This window comes from Lonchura striata, chromosome Z, assembly GCF_050655825.1.
Source record: "Lonchura striata isolate lonStrDom1 chromosome Z, ASM5065582v1, whole genome shotgun sequence".
Classification (NCBI taxonomy): domain Eukaryota; kingdom Metazoa; phylum Chordata; class Aves; order Passeriformes; family Estrildidae; genus Lonchura; species Lonchura striata.
In genome coordinates this window covers 71,490,787-71,509,338 of record NC_140740.1, presented here as the reverse complement: position 1 = coordinate 71,509,338, position 18,552 = coordinate 71,490,787, and the positions used below count along the sequence as shown (strand labels likewise).

The 18,552-nt window shown below is 41.3% G+C and overlaps 1 long non-coding RNA gene across 5 annotated transcripts in view; it reads right to left on the bottom strand.

Annotated features, from left to right (window-relative positions):
- Positions 1-18,552, bottom strand: part of LOC110471261 (uncharacterized) — a 106,681-nt gene that overhangs the window by 7,538 nt on the left and 80,591 nt on the right. For 4 of the 5 annotated variants that reach the window (XR_014951170.1, XR_014951171.1, XR_014951174.1 and 1 more), the window contains 2 exons: positions 11,836-11,911; positions 665-906 (listed from right to left, as the gene is read on the bottom strand). This is a non-coding gene — a long non-coding RNA (uncharacterized LOC110471261). The remainder of the gene's footprint in view (positions 1-664; positions 907-11,835; positions 11,912-18,552) is intronic. The other variant, XR_014951177.1, reaches the window with a different exon arrangement.

Below are 18,552 nucleotides of genomic sequence, written 5' to 3'. Positions count from 1 at the left end.
TTGATGGAGCTGGTGGAAAAGACATTGAGTTTTAACGTCAAAGGCTTGCTCTAGGAGTGGGACACTCCCCTATATGTTACCCAATGGGCGACAAAGGCTCCTTGGATTCCTTACAAGAGGGGGTCTGTAGCTCATCAAATCATAGCCATGTCTTATGTGTGCCAGGCAGGAAACACTTGTGAGGTGCTTGTGAAATTGTACATATCCTGTTTGCAGAGCCTCTTTATACCTGACTAGACTACAGACACCTGATCAAATGGACCTTGAAAGTAGGGTGGCAGCAACAGGTGACAGGACCTTCTCCACAAAAGTCACTCCTGTGCCAAACCAGCACAGGCAAACTGTATGTGATGCCACCAGTACAGTGGAGGAGGTTCTCACACAGGCATTGGGGTTTACCCAGCACAAAAATCCTGGAGTCTGGTGAACATTGATAAGAGTTTTATCTTTTACACCAGATGTTCTGTGCCTTGCTTGTTCTTATTTATTAATAATACATAAAATGATCCAATATTTGGCCACTGCCTTTAAATCATAGGATTTTCCATTCTAAATTACAACCTTTGCCTTTTATTAGTGTGGCTTAGTCTTTATTAGGCCTTTAGTAACCCCATATATCTTACCAACACCCTTAGAAGAAGCTTTTGTACATATTATAAATTACCTTGTGGAATGACCACATCCACTGGCATACAGGGAATATGATGGTTCTGCCCCAGGTCTTGGCAAGCACATAAGAGAAAGAAGCATTTGTATTCCAGTAACACCAGAAGGGGAAGGTGTGGGCTTGTGATGTGGGTGCAGATGGGGGTGGAGTAGCCTCCTGAATCCAACAATTTCTGCTGTGACCAAATCTCTGTGAGCCGTGCAAACACGTTTAGCACCTCTTCCTCAGTTTCCTCATTCCTGAAAGGCATAGTTTTATTCATTGGAGAGACACAAGAATTGATTGAATAAAGTCCGTAAAACAGCAAAGAGAGAAGCACTGTGTAAATGCCATGGTGGATTATTGCTATTCAGTCTTACAAAGGAGCATCAAACTGTTTTGCATTTGAGTTTAGCCAGATCTTTGGAGTGAAACTGAGAACTGTATCTTAAAAATTCAGGAGCTACTATTTAACAGCCTCTGTAAGCACAGCCAGCCAGGGTTTGCTGTGTGCCCTGAGCTGCATTTGCCTTACCCACAGTTCTTCTTTCTTTACCTGGGAATACACTATTATGTATTAGTATTATTATCAGCATTGGTCAGTATTACCAATTTGTTGCTAATTTCTATGGGTTCTTCGTAATTTTTCCTCAACTCAAATATCAGAATGCTATTTTTGAAGCCACTGAGAGGAATACATTATGAGTGAGAATTCCTGGAAGGCACATGTTTGCAGAAGTCCATGACAGCATTGTTCGGCTCTTCCGAGTAAGGACTGTGAAAGGACAAGAAATCATGAATGCATACTGAGCAAATTCCAGCAGTGATTCCATGTCATCCCTTGGCAGTGACAAAGACTGGCAAGTATCTTAATCTACCTCTAAGACCTTATGACCATTTTTGGTAGTTTATTATAGTAACTTCTTCTTTTTCCTGTGTTTTACAATATTACCACATGAAGCAAATTTCTCACCCTTAAGCCTCACGCCCTGATATTTTGGAGAAGGTTGTTCTGTATTTTGTGGGTCTGGACTGCCTGTAATGTGGATAATTTCACCCAAGACTTGCTTCACTGGAATCACCACAGTGAAAGCTTGCAAGGTCCAGAGACTAGGTATCTGGAGATAAAAGCAGTATGTCATTTCCCTTGAGACTGTCCTTCTATAGGGATGGGCTATCTGCTCCTTGTAAAAAGATGAATCTTATGTCTCTGAAGGAGCCTGTGGTTCACCAGGAGCTGGTATGACAGACTTAGCTCCTTGCATATCCACAAATGGTGCTGCCAAGAGAATGCTCTTGGGCACACATCAAAAAGGTTTCTAACAACTTGGAGTGTGTTCCCCTGCTTCAACAGCAGTCCATACCCTCAGGTTCACCATCTCCACCCAGCTGAGCCTCTGTCTCCCACTCTGCTCTTTCTGACACCAAAGGTCTGCAGAGGAGGGGGCTTCTTCTGCATGTCCCAGTCCACTAGTGCACTTCTGAAGTGATTACAGTGGGAACTAGATGAGTAGCCAAGATAAGCGTTTAACAGACGTCCTTCTGTTTTCTCTGTCTCTGCCAATGGCTTCAACAGCATGAACATTTGTAAGTTCATTGTATAACAGTAGGTTCTGAGTTGGAAGAGACCAACAAGGATCATTGGACTCAACTCCTGGCTCGCACCATGTGCTTGAGAGCATTGTCCAAATGCTTCCTAAGCTCTGTCAGGCTTGGTGCTATGACCACTTCCCTGGGGAACCTGTTCAAGTGCCCAGCCACACTCTGGGTGAAGAATCTTTCCCTAATATCCAACTTAAACCTCCTCTGAAACAAATTCAGGCCATTTCCTGGGGTCCTGTCAGAGATCAGCATTTGCCTCTTTGCTTCCTCTCTTGAGGAAACAGCAGACTATGATGAGCTCTCTTCTTTTTGATTTCTTGCTTTCTTTCCTGAGTTGATTCTTTTCTTCATTTCTCCCTGGACCACACCCCTGTACATTAAGGCCTTTCAGTTCTCTGCAGAAGGAAAGGAGTTATGGCACTGAATGGACTCCTTGCCAGGAGACACTCTTGAAGCACTTGACTCTATCCCAGCTGCTTTATGCCCTATGTTAACAAAAGTAGGAATGTATAAAGGCCCTGCAAGGGGGGTCCTTTTTCTGGAGGTAATCAAGATCTCAGCTTAGCTGCTTGAATGTGGAGGAGCTTATTTGTCTTATACATGTTACCAGGGTCTTCTAAACATACAGCAGGGTCAATAATTGTTTGACGTTGGGTGGCAAGTCCAGGTCTTCTGTGGCATGATACTCAGCACTGCATGAAATAATAGGTCATAGCACCCCTATGAAAGGGGCTGTGTGGATTTAGGCTGATTTTACAGAGCTGTATAGCCCATGCTTTGACTCTAAAAGCACCAAATTGCTCTATTTTTTAATGGAAAACCTTTTTCTAGAAGTAGGTGATTTCACAGCAAATCAAGATGTGGTGCTGCAGTGCTCTCTTCAGCAGAAACTATGTGTGGAAGGCATTTCCAAAGATTTGATATAGACCATCAGTGAGTTTGATAAAACTGTGATTAAGAACTCCGAGGTTAATGTTAGTAAAATGATGAGTGGAGAATTGGATCACAATATTTATATCTGGGGCCAAGTGAACCAGTCCAAGCTAGCATTTGCCACTGCCACCTGAAATTTTTTAATTTGGCTGTAAAAAAATCCTCCTTCTGTATTTATATGTATAATTAAGAAACTTAAATGCCAGAAATTACCAGAATTATATTGGTGATCTTTTCGTAAGATCATACACTAGCCTACACGTTCATTGGGAAAGGCAAATTACTTTACCTGGGCTTCAATTCTTGGTCCTTTTCAGCATCTGTCTGGATACTTTGCCATAAGAGTCAAAAAATCTGACCATTTTGTATTGTTATCAATGTAACTGCATGGTTAATCTTTTATTGAATGCATGTAAATTTTATTGAATCATATAAAATACATGGTTAATCTTTTATTTATTAGAAAACATAGCCCTAATTTTGAATTTGTTTAATTTTCAAATCAAATAGAAATGCTTTTTACTCATGTCCGTTCAACTTCCTCTGAGCTGGTATCAAATTATCTTCAAACTGTTTCTGGTTTTGTGCTGGCTTTGTGTACTTTGGACCATCATTTACTTTTTGTTGATGTTGGAATTTTCATGGGCCTCTCCTGTTTTCATCTTAACACATTATCTGACACTGCATCTGCTCTCTGAGGCAAAATTAAAAAGCTCTTGTTTACTTTTCTAGAAGTGTTTTCAACTTCATATGGATAATCAGATTACCTCCATGACTTTTTCTAGTGCTCTAAATAAAATGGTGCAGTGTAATGAAAGATAAATATTCTTTTCAATTTTTTAACTTGCTGTACTGGTTTAATTGATGAAGCATGGTGGATCTCTGCATCTACATTGAATTTGTGCAGCCTTTACTGATTCAAAATATAATGTAAATAATGTGCGACAATGCCGTACTTTAAGTGATTTTCCAAATGACTACATGGACTGAGATGTAATTCAGGTGAGTCCTCTGCTATTACATCCCTCCATATATGTGTTTTATGAAAGATCTTTAGTACATTATCAGTCAATAAAACAATTCAGACATTTTCATTAGAATCCATACTTAGTGTCAGATCAATTCTTTTTTTTTCTTTTGCCCCACCAGTTAATGATTTTCTTATCCTCTCAGTTAAATGCCAAATCACTCCTCAGAAACAAGCCAGTTTAGCTTGCTTATGCAAACAAATTCAAACATCCTTAAATCTAGAAAAAAGCTCCAAGATCTGATATAAGTAAGGTCTTTGGTTAATTTTTTGAGATATAATTCAGAAGGTTCACAGATACACAATGCTGGAAAAAAGAACATTTAAAGAGCAAGACTGTTTCATTTTGGGGTGGAAGTTCAGGTCGGAGCCCATTCTACCCAAAGTACTTTACCTCTGGCCTGAGCATAAATAGGAATTGTTTTGCTTTGGAGAAAGATTATTGCCTCTCTCACTGACTGTGTGTGCTGAGGCAGAAGGAAACCAGGCACATGTGACTGATGATACTTATGGCTTGTTTCTAGTGATATTACTGCTTGTTCTGTGCATGAGTAGAAGGATTCTTTTATACAGAAGCATTGAGTGCTCTCTTACTGTAGGGGAAACCAAGCAGCCCCTCTACCTGCTGGCTGCATGCTACTGTCTCTTGCTGTGTAAGCTTTAATACTACTAATTATATCTTCCATCTTAAGACAAGTAATATTAGTTACAGAGTCCTGAGGACAGCCTTTTCATTATTGCCCCAAAAGGAATGATGGCAGTAATGGATGGGAAGGGCAGGGTAGCCCACACTGTGCAAAGTAATTCAGATGAAAAACATCTGAGTGCTTCCTGACTCCCGGAAGGATGCAACCTGAGATAGGAACACAATGTGTGTGCTGATTTAGAATAACATTTCCTTCCTATGTTAGTCTCTATGAAAATGCAAACAGGTGTTAGTAAGCTACTGTTACATTCTGACAAAATCTCTTTCAACAACAGGACTGGGCTTGCACCAGCTAGGGGAAAGAGCCAGGAGAGATGGAAAATAAGAAGTAAGCTCCTCCTAGAGGTGCAGTGTGGCTCACCCAGGTTTTAGGGATTGTCTTCTCTTGCTTTGCTCCTCTCTCCTCCATCCCTTGAGTAACACTACAAGTCAGCAGCATCTGATCACAGGCAATGGAATGAGACTTTGGGCCGTGCCAAGAGTAGGAAGCATGTATTCTGGTGAAGCAGAGGCAACAGGCTGGGGCTGCCAACCTGACCCTGCTGTCAAGAAAAGATGCAAGGGAGCTCTCCCTCGTGGCTGCTCTGAAGTAGGAGAGTTTGGGACTGCCTTTTGTAATCCTCTTGCATCAGTCAGAAGCAAGGCGAGGTGAGGTGAGGAGCAGCTCTTTGGACTTGTCCAGCTGTGCACTGGCAAGGGAGGGGCCAAGAAGGAGAGGAAGTACCTCAGCAGATGTTTGGCTTGTCAAGCTGGTTTTGCCTTGCACCAGGGTGGCACCTCTGTGCTCCCTAAGGAACAGCATGAGTGACTCCAGATTCCTCAGGTGTATGTCAGGAGCACATGCTGTCAAAAGTAGAATATAACCCACCTGTCTGCTTTCCTAAGTCTTATTTAGGTAGAACAATAATACACAGCCACAAATGTATGATAAATGCCCCAAATTTAGCCTTTAAGTCTAGTTTTTAAGGTTTTTTGGCGTCACTTGCAAGTTGATTGGCTCTCAGCTACAACAAGGAGAATTCTGTCTGAAGACTTCTGGTCTTCATCCACACAAAATCTATGTGGACACAGCCCCACAAACCTTTCTATGCATCACATGGAATTATTCAACCCAGTTACAACCTGCATATAAAAATTCAGGTGGTGAGGATTAAATGCTGATAGAGTGGAAAACATGTTGCTCTGTGCAGAGGAGTGGCAGCTGATCACCCAACTACTGTACACCTAGACCACTTGCAATCTCAGGGTGGCTTAAAGTCATCCATTTCTGAAAAATATTTCCACTTGAAAATTCTTATTGAGGTATTTTGGGGGAGGAAGACAGAAGACGTACTATCCCAGACCTATGAGTGAAAAAGGACCAAAAATAGGCCCACAACACTTTAAACTGGTGAACAAAAGATCTGCTAATGGACTTAATACAGGTATTCATTCACATAATTCAGCTGAGAAGAGTATTTTAGCCTGTTATTTTATGTCATAAAAACTGACTGGAGTCTGATATGAATATCTGAACACTCAAGCCAATTTTCCTCCCATTATCTATAGCAAAATGAAAAGTGAAGAGGATAGTGCTTCAATAATTTGATTTGTTTTACTATAATTGAAACTTTTTTCCGTGTGAGTGGAGAGAGAACAGGTGCCTAATTAGAGTCCACAATAACTCTCACACAGACATAATTAAGCAGGAAGATCAATAAAAATCTCTTCTTGCTAAACAGTTGCCACTTGGGAGATAGATGTTTAAGTGTTCAAAAATAAATCCATCCCTAGAGAGCACATGATAGTACTCTTTTTGGGAAAAAGATTTTACTTATTTATCTTTCCAGTGACCATAGTACTCATGAAGAGTATTGGCCAGCTTGTTAGGAAAGAGTTTTGCTGTTACTGAAAGATTGCATAAATGTATACTGAAAGTTTTATTTAAAAGTAAATTCTGTAGGAAATTGTTATTTTCCAAGATCTTCTGGAACTTTTTATGAAGTATATTAAAGAAATTTTATTTTAAGTATATTCATGGAACAACTAGAAATGCTTTAAATGGGTCAGACTGTTTGGCCCTGTCCTGAGCAGATGCTGGCTGCCCCACAAACGTGGCTATTCTTGATGTGCATGGGTAGTGCAATGACAGATAAAGAATTATACCAAATGTGGAGGACCTGTGGACTCCATTGAAGGCAGAGAAGCCCTTCAGAGAGACTTTGACAAATTAAAGGGCTGGACAATCACCAACTGAATGAAGTGTAACAAGGACAAATGCCCACTTCTGCACTGGGGATGGGGCAGCTCTAAATGTGCAGATAGATGGAGAAATCAGATGCTGGAAAGCAGTACCACAGAAAGGGTCTCAAGGGTCCTGGCTGATGGCAAGTTGAACGTGGTCAGCAGTGCCCTGGCAGCCAGGAGGGCCAGCCGTGTCCTGGGGACATCAGGCACAGCACTGTTGTCCCAGTCTGCTCTGCACTGGGGCAGCCTCACCTCGAGTGCTGGGGCAGTTCCGGGTGCCACAACAGCCTAATGTAAGGCTAGAGAGTGTCCAAAGGAGGGCCATGAGGATGGTGAAAGGCCTTGAGGGGAAGCTGTATGAGGAGCAGCTGAGGCCACCTGGTCTGTTCAGCCTGGAGGACACTGAGGGGAGACCTCATTGCAGTCTACATCTTCTTCTTGTGAGGGGCAGGCACTGATCTCTTCTCTGGAGAGATCAATGATAAGACCTGAGGTAATGGCCTGAATTTGTGTCAGGGGAGGTTTAGGTTGGATATTAGGGAAAGGTTCCTCAACCAGAGGGTGGCTGAGCATTGGTAGAGGCTCGCCAGGGAAGTGGTCACAGCACCAAGCCTGACAGAACTGAAGAAGCATTTGGAAAATGCTCTTGGGGGCATGGTGTGATTCTTGGGGTGTCCTGTGCAGGGCCAGGAGCTGGACTTACTGATTCTTGTGGGTTCCTTCTTAGTCAGGATATTCTATGATTATCACAGAATCAAAAAATTGTTTTGATGGGCTATCATCCTTCAGTAACGGACTCAATAAAAAGAGAAAAGCCAATTGCATTGTCATTTACTGTGCTGGACACCATGACTGGAGGGCACAGCTAACATGAAAAATAGCACAGATTAATCTCTCAGATGAGCATAACTTTTACATGTCCTTTCTTTTTAATGTTCTCAGCATGGATCCTTCATTTTTTGAACCCTCAGATGGTGATGTAAGGAGAAGAAAGCATAGAAAAAGCAAGTTTAATGAAAGGAAATATTTGATTAAAAAATAAAAGAAAGATTAACTTTTCATTGGGCCATAATCTCAGAGGTGAAGGCACTTGTTTTCACAGCCAGTTTTGGTGCTCTACTTACTACAGTGTGTTTTGGATGATATAAGCCTAAACACACAGTTCACCATCTGCCAAGTCCCTCCATTCCTAATATATCTTCTGAAAGTATTTTCTTTGGAAAGGGCTGTAGTATTTCTGGTAATGGCACTGCAGTATCTGAAAATGCACTTTATCACAATGTTCCAGGCAACAAAGACTGAGTTCTCATGAAAATCATGGAAAAGTGCTATGAAATTCTCTACTCACAGCAAATGTGTTCTTCCTGCTTAATGCACCTCTAATAAAACACCAGCATGATTGGGCCTTGAAGTTCCAAATTTTCTTAAAATTTGAAAAGTCCTAAAGTCAAATCCCAGCTGGTGTTTTGTGGTACCATTTGTTAACATCTTTTCTTCCCTGAAAAGATAACCACAGAAGTAGCAGCGGATCTCGTGAGCTAAAAAGTTACTATTTAATTAACAAAAAAAGCATAATAGTGTACATCTGATCCAAAATTATATTAGTACTGAAATTACTTTATGCTATAAATAAGATTCACCCCGCATATAGCATGGTGTAGTGAACATTCTTAAATGTCTCATCAAGCAATCTTGATTAACTGCTGTCTGTATCTTTTTGCTCTACAATTAGTTATCAACTGACAAAGAGTCCCTTCCAACCAAACCATTTAATGCTGCTTTGTTGCTAAAATTAAAGTTGTGGAAACTTCACAGAGAGGGTAATTATTAAGCAGATTAAATTACCTAAAAAGAAAGCAACAGGAGGAAAAAAAGAAAGAAGATTCTGATAGTCTGCCATTCAAGACAAATTAAAGATATATTCTGCTGCTCTGCTTTTTAATGCTTCACTGAAATTCTTAAGCAGTATGCTACTGGCACTTTTGATGCTTGCTTATAGATTACAGCAAACAGAAAATGCATGCATAATGAGAATGATCAAGTCATTAGAACATCAAGACTGTTGTCGACAGAGACTGTGTAATACCAGCTTTTGTCTGTCACTACAAGTGTCTCATGAATACTTGAAGAACTGACTTGCATTGCTAGCACAGAAAAAAAAAAAAATGAGTGCCTGCATTTGGTCCCTTTGTGCTTTGCATTTTTTTAAAAATTATTTTTGCGTTTTAAATTTTTTTTCCATTATTGCCGCTAGTAATTATTTGTCTGGGAAGGAACATGTGGAGAAGCCAGTGTGAAGGAATTAATGTGTAGGTAATGTCTGCTGTGAGACAGTCCTTAGGAAAGTCCTCAGTTCTTTCTCAGGCACGCTAGAGACTCTGGAATAATCTGCTCTAGTGGTATTAGGTTGTTGGGTTGGTTGGTTGATTTTTGCCAAGCTGGATCAGAAGCAGTGGAGACACTGCTGGATTCCCAGCACTGCAAACCCAGCACAATTCACATTGACAAGAATATGAAAAGTTGCTTGCTGCCCTTTTGCTGATGCCAGTTACCCTATTAGTTCAGCTGGATTTCCATAGAATAAAATTATAGATGTAAAATGTGCTTTTTCCTTAAGAGTCCTATGCAAGCATTCTAATCCCAAAAAATAGTGTTCATGCATTTTGGGCAAGGAGGTAGTTTGTTTACTCTTTTTATTTTTTCTACCATTGCTTGTTAGAACATAATGAAAATGTGCTCATCTTGAGGGGAAGTCTAAGAAATGAAAGCAGTGTAAAGTTTTAGGTAAAGCCATTCTACCCTAAGGTAGAAAGATTTACAGGCATGAATCCTGGTCAACATGGTGCATTTCTTTCTGTTTATTTACACAGTTTAAGTTTTGAGAATTCACTGTTCAAAGTTAAGGAGAATTTGGGAGTTAAATGGCAGGACTGAAAGTTTTTGTTCCTCATACTATCTACCTTTATCTTAGTAAAGATTTTTCAGATTCAGGGGTTTTATAATATTAGACATGGATAGAAAATGTGATGAGGCTCCATGAACAAAACTCCAGAGAAGCTGAGGGTCCTGCTCCAACCTATTACTTGATTGCTCTGGGCAATGCAAATTACAGTTGCATGGTCTCCCAGTCTCCTGAGAACAGTGAGGTTGGTCCCTCATTTCTTTTGCAGGTGTGAGTGGATTTGCACTTTTAATTCTCCCTTTCCAGGACGAGCTGTGGTTATCCTCATAGTGAATGTTGTCACTCCCAGGTCTGTTGCAACTGGTAGGGATCAGAAAATTCCTTTAAAACCTGCCTAAAGGACAGGGAATTGACACAGAAAAATCACCTTCTATTGCTGTCTCCTAAGAATGGAGGAGAGAAAAGAAGGCCATGTGTCTGAGCTGAAAATGTGAAGTTACTGCAACTTCCCTTTCTTTTATCTTACAAACCACAGCGTCTCCATCCACAGCCCACAGCAATCAGCTTGTGTCTGCAATCTGTGCAGCTGACCTCCTCGACCACCACCAGCTTTCCTCACTCTCATTTGGCTTGTTCTTCTTCACCGCTGGCAATGCTATCTCTGGGTAACCTTGTGGTTTCCAGAGGCGGTGTAGTCTAACATATTTTTAAATTTGTTTGGATGAATGCAGGAGAAATGTGCTGTTAATGAAACTTTACATGCAGTTAAGTCTGAAAGAACAATTGATTTGGATCAAAATTGGTGCTGGAGGGCAGGGGTGCTACCACAAGGAGCCTGGGCAGCCTGGAGAGGTGGGCCTGGAAGTTCAACAGGGTCAAATTGTGGTCCTGCATCTGGGTCAGGGCAATTCCAGACATGGACACAGGCTGGTCAAAGAATGGATTGAGAGCCATACAGGTGAGGAGGATTTGTGGATACTGCTGCACAAGAAGCTCACCATGACCTAACAATGTACATTCACAGCCCAGAGAGCCACACATGTCCTGGGCTGCATCCAGAGCAGGGTGGGCAGCAGGGCCAGGGAGGGGATTCTGCCCCTCTGCTCTGCTCTGCTGAGACCCCACCTAAAGTGCTGCATCAGCACTGAGGTCACCAAAATAAGAAGGATATGGACCATCTTGATGTGGTCCAGTGGAAGGTCACAAAGATGATCAGAGGGCTGGAACACCTCCCCAGTGAAGAAAGGCTGAACTGTTGAGTTTATTCAGCCTGAAGAGGAGAAGGCTGTGGAAGGACCTTTACAGTACCTAAGGAAGCTACAAGAGAGTTGAAGAGGGACTTTTTACAAGGGCATGTAGTGACAGGACAAGGGGAAATGGCTTTAAACTGAGAGTAGGTTCAGATTGTATATTAGGAAGAAATTGTTTACTAAGAGGGTGGTTAGGAACTGGAACAGGTTGCCCAGAGAAGTTACTGCCCCATTCCTGGAAGTGTTCAAGGCCAGGCTGGATGGAGCTTCGAGCAATCAGATCTAGTGAAATATGTCCATACCCATGACAGGGGGTTTTGCACTGGGTGTATAGTCTCTTCCAATGCAAACCATACTATGATTCTATGCTTCCATGATTATTAAACAGATGAGCTTGCAGGGAAAATTGCAGTCAAAGCACTGTGGGGATATTAGACTGAACAGAATTTCATTATTGGAATCTGGTATAAGACCTTTCAGTCATATTTTCTTAGACCTTTCCATGTAGGCAGATGTATTATTTTTAGGTAGAACACTACTTACTGTAATGACAGTTTGTGGGTTGTCACCTGTATACACACACAGAGCTCTGTCACAGTCAGAGAAGCCAATGTAGTTTCTAGAAATAAAGAATAAAGAATTAAGATCAAGCATATGATTCTTGAGATAAAGGTGATAGAAAAACATGCTGAGAACAATGAGAACAAAGCCAATACCTCATCTGATTGTTTTCTGCCCTGCTCAGATGAAATACAAATGGAAAAATCAGGAAGTAGTAGGTGAGACCAATACTGGAAGGTATGTTCAGCTTAGTTGTATTTTATTTCTAGGATGATAACTAAAACAATTTAGAAACACTCCTTGGGAAAAAGTTGATCAGGAGAGACTGTTGTCAGAAAGAAGAAACTATGAACTCTTGGATGCAGGCACCCAAATACAAAACTTCCACTCATAACCAGGCTTGAACATTTGGGTTGCCTCTCCTCTGCCATGGAAGTTAACAAGCTTATAGCATAAAAAACCAGCCTCAGCATATTATCTGTTTAAAAGGCTGGGAATTAATAACATAAATGGTAACACCATGATGTTAGGACTAACCAAAATACCATAAATTACCAGGACCATTTAATTGCAGTTGCAGAATCATTAATGGCACAGTTTACTCAATAAAAACCAGATAAACGAAAATTATCCCTGGCTTCTGAAGGAAAAGCTTAAATGATCACTTTTTCAACTACCTTCACTCTGATAGTTTGAGAATGTACTCAAATAATTTTGATAGAGACAGATTCCTCAAAAATAACTGAGTGTATAAAAACCCTGTGGAAAACTGAAAGTTTGCTATAGGAAAATTTGTAATTGCTTTCTCCACTGACAGCAGAGAAAAAGTGAACCTCAACCACTATCTTTTTGTCTGTCTGGCCTTGAGGTGTTATCATCTAGGTAACTTCAAAACACATAGAGCCATTTTAATAGTAGAGGGAGTGAAGTGGGTATTTCAGGAATGTAGAGAGAATCTGAAAGATGTGCTATGTAAAGAGTAGAGGGAAAGAAAGTTATTATTGTTAATGCATTGCAGAAGTATATGGCACAAGTCCACACAAAATCAGGCTTATTTCCTTGTTGTATTGAATTTCTTCTAAATGCAAAATAATAGGTATCAGAAGCAAAATAACAGTTCATCAGATGGTGCTCCAGTTGTAAGGCACTATATATAATGTGGAATGTCTGTAGCTTTTAGACTTTACCAGTACAGGTTTTTCTCACATTGTTATGTGTGAGCAGAAGTTATGATTTTGCAATATACTGCCAAGTGCTAACCTTTCTTGGAGTAGAAAAAGCAGTTTTAGGGAAAAAAAATTCTACTGAAATATGGTCATGTGTCTTTGAGCAAAAAAAAAAAAAAAAAAGAAGTTATACATGTTTTATTACACTTAGCCAGCTGAGGGGCACAGTTAACTTTGACTATAAGTAATCAAATGCAAGATACCTCTTATGGCAATGGTGTTCCCTTTCTTCAGAGGACTGGGTGCCACAGATCCCATATCCTACATCTTTAGAGAAAGGATCCTGCTATAGCCTCTAGTCACTGCTGTCTGCCCTTGCTCTGAAGGAAAACTGGCAGCCTAAACAGGCTCTGAAAAAAATCTGAACAGCCTGTGAGGTTTATAATTGAGAAGGAAAGGTTGGAGGCTTAAGTTACTGTCTCCAAAATATCACAAACTCCACCTCTCTCTTGTGAAGTGAATAACTTTAATTGTTAATAATTCTGTGTAAGATTTGAACATTCTGACATTCTTTTATGTTAATTTTCCAGAGCTTTAATATGGTTTGACTATTTCCAACACACAGACAAGCTTCTATATGACTAAGTGGGCTACTTTGCTGAGGCATTAGAGTTGTGGCTAACACTTAATAATCCTGGCTGGGGAACCAGGAAGCAAAGATCTGCACAGACCTAGATTTCTTTATTTTTGCCAGTTTTATGATGCTATTGTCATGAAACATCTAATTGCTTTTACTCATGCTAGTAAGATTTACTTTTTCAATACATCTTGCCTGGGTTGGGTTAGGTGGCCCAGCACATGAATTTGAAGGAGGCTTGGATAAGAGTTTTGAAACTAACCCCAAACTGTGTCTTAAAAGTGACAAGTAGGAACTGGCATTAAGATTCAATGATATTTACCAAAGCTACACAAATATGTGTTCTCCTTTATGTCAGGATTAAATACAAATAGATTTCATAATTTTTAAGGAGATGTCTTTCAGAACAGAAATGGTGATGTCAGTGCTCTCTTGAGATGTGAGCAAACTTGGCACTACATCTTGTGCTCAAATCTGGCCTCTGAAAATGTTGGAATCTGAAAAGTGTGTCTATGCAGTATATTCACCTATCTTCATTGATTATTCCAGCCTTTTACATTCACTTTCATACCATGAGCCAAAAAAGAGCTCTCAGTCTTCAGATTTCTTCAAGAGAAAACTGAGTCTGTCCTACCAATTCTAGAAAGTGCTGTCCCATCTGACTCTCCAGCCAGAACACCTGAAAATTCAAATTCTCTTAACCTCTTTGCTGTAAATCCTACCCTCTCACCAGCTCTGCTCTGCAAAACTCAGGCATGTATACAAGTTACAAAATAAGACATAAAAGAAATAATCTTGCCTAACTTCACTCTGTTTAGGCAGTCAGCACCTGCTAGAAGTTTCCACCATGCCTGAAAGAGGCAATCTCTGATGTCTCTGAAGATGGACATGCTGCCAGCACAATTAGAGAGGTTGGTGATGACATATTTAAGAAGAAAAGCAAAGTAGCATGTGCACAGTTTTCTCCAGTGGTGACGATGAGCCGTGGCCGCTGCCATCTGGAAGTGGCCCAGGGTGGGCCCTGCCTGCCTGGCCGCCCCCAGCCAGCCACGCCATGGGCAGAAGGACAGAGGTGGTGGCAGCTTTCCCGTCCCAGACCCCACATGGAGAGAGGCGTTGAGCAGTGCCAGCACCAGGGCAGCCATCACCACCCGTGCGATGGAGGCAGGGTCACCTGGCTGGCAGCGGAGACACAACGAGTGACTCCCCAACGTGGAACCAACCTCTCGGCACTGTGGGATCCTGCAGGAATCTTTGAACTGGTACAACTTGTTGACAATGGTACCTATAAGGAGCAGTTTTTCTTCTAATCAGAGAAGAGGAGTAAGAGGAGGAAGTGAGGACATGTGAGAGAAAACAACATGGTGGCAACAAGGTCAGTGATGCCTTGAGGGGGAGAAGATGCTCCAAGTGTCAGACCCGAGATGAGGACCTTGGTGACACCATCTGTCCCCCTGTAATGCATGAAGTCCATGAGGGATACAGAGATCCACTCGCAGCCCGTGGAGAAAGTGGTCATGCTGGAGTGGGGGGATGTTGGAGGGGGCTGTGATCCATGGGAGACCCAGAGAGGGAGGGACACTGCTTCCAGAGGCTACTTCCAAACTAGAGCAGCCTGTCCTTAGAGGGCTGCACCCTGTGGACGAGTGACCCACGCCACAGCAATTTTAGGAAGACTGTTTGCTGGTGGGAGGGACCCCACGGCAAGGCAGAGAAGAGGCTCCTCTCCCTGAGTGAACAGAAGATCTCAGGTGATGAGCTGACCAAAACCCCGCCCCGTCTTCCTGCACTGTCAGTGGGAAGGAGGGAGGGGCTGAGGAGGAAAAAAGGTGTTTTAAAGGATTATTTTACTTACTTACTTTACTTTACTTATTTTACTTTACTTATTTTACTTTACTTATTATCTTCCTCTGACTCTGTTAATTATATATTTGTCTTATACCTTTAAATTTGAACCTGGTTTGCCCTTAGAGGATTTTTCTCCCAAGCCTTATCTCAACTCATGATCCCTTTGTTAATTTTTTCCTCTCTCCTCTGCCCAACTATAACAGAACAGGGTGAGTGAATGACTTTTATGGCTGTCTGGTGTTTGACCAATATCAAACCATGACACTAATTCTGAATGGCAGCACTTACCAACTTTCAACAGAAAAGCCCTCGTGTCTTGCTCATATGCATTCTTTGTATCCTTAGAAAATGCAGTATCTCCTGATCCTTTAAATAAGAAATGACCTAATTCCTTTTAATGGGGTCATTAACAACTCTGATGTTCCAGGTATAAATTCTGGTTACTACTGTGCACCTTAATTTACTATTCATATGTGAATCCCTTTGGGTTTCCAATTACTATCCAGCATCGGCAATTGACTCCTGAAATTATTCCCCCAGGTCTGACTTTGCAAAGGACACTGCAGTTTGCACCTCAGTTCCCTAATTAAAGACACAACACTCAATAAACCTTGAACAACTAGCAGTTGGAAGCTAAGTTAGTCTCACCAAATCCCTGTTGACATGGGTTTTGTTGCCTGATAACTGACCACAAGTGGGTCATGTCAGGTGTGCAGAATGAGTATTGAGGTCACATGCTAGTGAGGATGAACTAGTAGGATCTGCCTGGAAAACACCCTTGTGTAGATAGTGCCTTGACAAACACAATTTGTTGCGACTCATTGCACAACATCTGAACACTACAGGTGTTGCAATTCCAGCTACCAGCTGGGACATGAAATATCAGGTGAGATCGGTGGGGGAAGGAGAGATGGGTTTCAGGAGACTTGTCATCCTTCTCCCTGTGCTTCTCTTCTCTCTGCAAATGCAACTAATGCAACTTAGCCATAAAACAGCTCTTGTCATTTTAATCAAAGTCCTGGCCGTGACAGTGTTCCCAGAGCAGAAATTTGGTTCTTGTTGGTTTTCTTTTCCCCTGCAGATCCAAGCTCCTAAAAGCAAAAGGAGCATAACCAGGTTTATAATTTCTTTTATTGCAGCAAAGCGAAACATTATAACAATGCTCATTCTGCCCTGTATTTATGTAATTCTCTTATCAGAGTGTGGATCTCTGAAAAAATGACAGAATTTCACAGATGTTCCAACCAACGACACAAACACTGTAAGAGTGATAATACGAATAGCTGCAGTTGAAAAGCAGTGTTGAGCAAGAGTCTCATTTAAGGTCATTGTTCTTTGATGAAATGTGTTCTTCATTATGTCAAGCAGGAAAAAAGTTTATATGCGCTGTATCAGAACTACTATGCTCCTTTTACTTCTTTGAGCAGGAGATTTCAAAAATCAATTAACATTTAAGTGTCAAGGTAAAACAATACTACTAATAAACAACCCATAATTTCAATACTTCACCTATTTTGCGTCAATCCCTTACTTCCTACTGTTACATTTGTCATGATAAAAGGACAACATAAGAAGGGTGTAGTGTCTCAAAAGGAGGGTTTATGCAGCAGCCAGCAACCCATCTCCACTACTAGCAGTTGTCTAGGAAAGAAAAGAACAATACAAGCATATCCTACTGCCATGTCTCCAAGACTCTCCTGTCCTTCACTTATTTTCAGATGTGATTTGCTAAGGAACTGTCTTCTCAACATTAATACCATCTTTCTCTGATGGAACACAAAGGGTTTTTTTTTTCAGTTTCCTTTAGAAAGCAGCTTTACACACCAAATGTTTACTGATCAAAAATATCTCCTTTCATTTGTTTTAAATGTGATTCCTTTGATAGTCTGTGGTTTCTGTACAGAAATAATTTTGTTCTTATTTCCAAGGAAGTCTATATAATGGGCCTAGTTGAGATTTTCTATAGAAAAGCCCTCATAGTGCTCTGCTTTGCACTGGTAGCTACAAGGGTGTTGAAAACACACCAGTGTTTTGGCCTCTGCTTAACAGAGCATCTGCCACAGCATCAATGCTGTCTCTCCCAAATTCTGTTTCCCGTCAGTAGTCTGGGAGTGGGCAGGATCCTGGGGGGTACATAACTAGGACAGCTGACTGAAAATGACCAAAGGGATATTCTGTACCATATAACATCAGCTCAGATATAAAAACTAAGTAAAGGAAGAGGAAAAGGGAGGTAAGTAGGTATGTTTGCCTTCTGAAGCTTGCTGAAGCCCTGCTTCCCAGGAAGTGGCCAGATATGCCTTCTCATGCTGATGGGAAGTAGGGAGTGCTTTTTGTCTCTTTGCTTGTGTGTTTTAGCAAATTGTCTTATCTCAATCTACAAGCTGTTTTCTTACTTTCTCTCTCCTGTCCAGCTGAGAAGGGGCAGTGATAGAGCAGCTTGGTGGGCATCTGGCATTCAGCCAAGGCCAACCCACCACAGTCTAACAACATGTATTTTAAGGGTCTGGCACAACATTTCCAGGCTGTTGTACAAGATCTTGTACCCTTTGATAAAGACTTTCACACCACTAGTGTATGTCCCAGCTGGTGCCCCCTTAAACAAGCATGGCATTGCTGCACCTGGAACTGAAACTAACACCATGGCAGCAGAAGGTAATACCAACCCAAAAATTCTACCTTTGACACCTGCTAGAATTCCAACAATTCCAGATACTGATAGGCTTCAAAGAGAGGGCATGGTTTGTCTGTTCATTCCCCTAGGTCCCAGACTGACCCACAAGCAGGACTACAGTGCACTGCCATTATCCTCCCCTGACACCAAAAATGTGCACATATCCAGCAAGTAGGGGTCTGCCCTTAGGTGGATTAAATCACTAGGTTCAACCTTAAACACTCTTGTCAGATGCCAGAGGTGACTTTTATTTCAGCACCTAATCACTATAAACAGAAGTACAGCCCTACAGCAAGTAAAATACCAAAATGCTTTTATTCTTTAAACCCCAGGAATGAGGCTCTATAATGAAATTCAAAGGTAAAATGACAAAC